At 48.2% G+C, this 2,473-nt stretch overlaps 1 protein-coding gene across 1 annotated transcript in view; it reads right to left on the bottom strand.

Annotated features, from left to right (window-relative positions):
• The window catches only part of Nos1 (nitric oxide synthase 1), a 96,528-nt gene that overhangs the window by 23,615 nt on the left and 70,440 nt on the right, over window positions 1-2,473 (bottom strand).

Here is a 2,473-nt window from a genome sequence, read left to right as displayed (position 1 = left end):
ATCCATCCATCCACCCATCCATCCACCCATCTATCCACCCACCTGTCCATTCATCCACCCACCCATCTGTCCATCCATCCATCAATCACCCACCAATCTATTCATTCATCCATCCTTCTACCCATCAATCCATCTACCCACCCATCACCTATTCTCTATCCATCCATCCATCCTTCCATCCATCCTAGGTGGAAAATGTGTGATTTAAATCCACTTGGATTCACATTCATCCATCAACCCATCTATCCATCCACCTGTCCATTCATCTACCCACCCATCCATCCATCATCCATCCATCCATCCATCCATCCATCCATCATCCACTCAACTATCCATCCGTCCATCCACCATCCATCAATCTATCCACCTACCCATCCACCTATCCACCCATCCAACCCATCCACCCCATGTTTTTTAAGTGCCTGCAAGGTGCTGGACACCTCACATTTTCCATTGATTTAGGACCTAGCCTCTACTTAAGCTATAACTCTGGTGACATTGATCTCTAAAACCAACACGTGTGAAGGCTGAGCATTAAAGAAGAAAGTAAACGCCATAGAATTTCCCACTCATTTTCCTCAAAAGACTTTTAAAGTTATTTAAAATCAGAGTGTATGGAGTGCCTGTACACCTCAGGTATATTTTTCTTTTCTGTTCACAGTCCTGGGAATTGAACCCAGGACCTGGTGCATGTAGGTATGTGCTCTGCCCTTGGTCTCCATTTCCAGCCCACATTTTTGCTTTGTTTTGTTTTGGCTAAGCCATCTGTTCCTCAACGTTAAGGATCCTAAGAATTACTGTTCAAAATTATTATTTTTATTTTTGACATAGGGTCTCCCTGTGTTGTCTGGGCTGGTCTAGATCTCCCAAGCTCACATGATGTGCCCACCTCAGCCTCCTGAGTAGCTGGCACTAGAGATGCATGCCACCACAGAATTCTTTTTTTTAATAATAAAATTCAAGGAGGTGTAGCTCAGTGGTAGAGCACTTACGTAGCACGTATAAGGTCTGGGTTCCATCCCCAGCATTGCCAAAAAGAAAATTAAAGTTTTCAAGGATAGCTTTTCAGATTGTCTGGCCTTGTTGATTTGAAAGCCATTCAAAAAAGCCATCAATAGACAAATGGGTAAATAAAATGTGGCATATCCATACAATAGAATATTAGTCAGCCATGAAAAAGGGACAGAGTCTTGATTTCTGCTGTAACATGAACCTTGAAAACATGATGGTAAGTGGGAAAAGCCACTCACAAAAGGCCTCCTATTAATGTGATTCCATTCATATGAAATGAACACAACAGGGAAATTAAGATGCAGACATGGGATCAGTGGTGCTAGAGCAAAGGGTGGGAGGGGAGAACAGGAGGTTGGTAGCTGAAGGGCAAAGTGGCTTTAAACAGGTCTTGCTTCCTTCCACAGGGAGGAAATGGTCGGTCTAAGGGAGTCCGGACAAAGATCCTGTGGTACAATGAACATTTAGCAATTCCACAGTCTGAAATCCAGGGCCGTACCATTGCTAGACGCGGTAACGCCTGTAATCCCCAGCTACTCAGAAGGCTGAGGAAGGAAGACCACGAGATCAAGGCCGGCCTGGGCAACTTAGCAAGACCCTGTGTCCAGATAAAGTAAAAAGGGCTGGGGCGGGTGGCTCAGTGGCAGAGCACCCCTGGGTTCCACCCCTGGTACTCATAACTTGGTGTGAAAAAAAGCCAAGCTCTCTCAGCTCTTGGTCTGGGTGGAAGATCAGGGATGGGCTTATGGACATGGCCTCCCTCCCAGAAGTCCTTACAGCCCCGGGCCTCAGTTTCCCTTTTTGTTCTCTGAAGAAGTGCCGGTTAAGTGAAAGGAATTGCCCCGTTCTCCTTCTCCTGGGCTGTGGATAAGGATACACTTCAGGGCGGTGCAGGAGGGGGGAAAGGCACCAGGGGCCACATTCAATGTCCCCTGCTCCCAGGATGGCCAGTTAGTCCTGCCCCACTCTGAGACACCCGGCTCTGCTGCATTTCTTCTCCTCCGGTGACCTTGTGTTTGGGGCAGTGCCGTCCGGCAGGAGGTCCTACCAAGGTGGAGACGCTCTGCACTTCAGAGGGTGACCCTGGCCGCTGGGGCTGCTTAGCACATACGAGTGGACTGCGTAACTGCGGCAGGAAACCTTTAGTTCTGTTTTAATTTTCACTCAATCTTATGCATGCACAGACTCTGGAATTTTGTTATTTATTTTTTTTGCAGTGCTGGGATAGAAACACAGGGCCTCGTGCATCCTAGGCAAGCCCTCGACCTCTGGCTACACCTCCAGCCCCTACCGTTTCTGTTTGTGGACCCGCTCCCTGCCCATAATGTATAATGTTGGCTGCTGGGTGGAAAATGTGTGACTTAAAGCCCCTTGGAGCCACTGGAGCTGCGGAGAAGTCCCAGGGCTCCTTCTCCTTCTCCTGGGTTGGGTGCTGTCTCTGGGGTGGGTGCTGTCTCTGGGT

The sequence above is a fragment of the Marmota marmota genome, unplaced genomic scaffold (assembly GCF_001458135.2).
Source record: "Marmota marmota marmota unplaced genomic scaffold, marMar, whole genome shotgun sequence".
Lineage (NCBI taxonomy): Eukaryota > Metazoa > Chordata > Mammalia > Rodentia > Sciuridae > Marmota > Marmota marmota.
The sequence above is the reverse complement of the archived record's forward strand: the minus strand, read 5'-3'. Positions and strand labels throughout refer to the sequence as shown.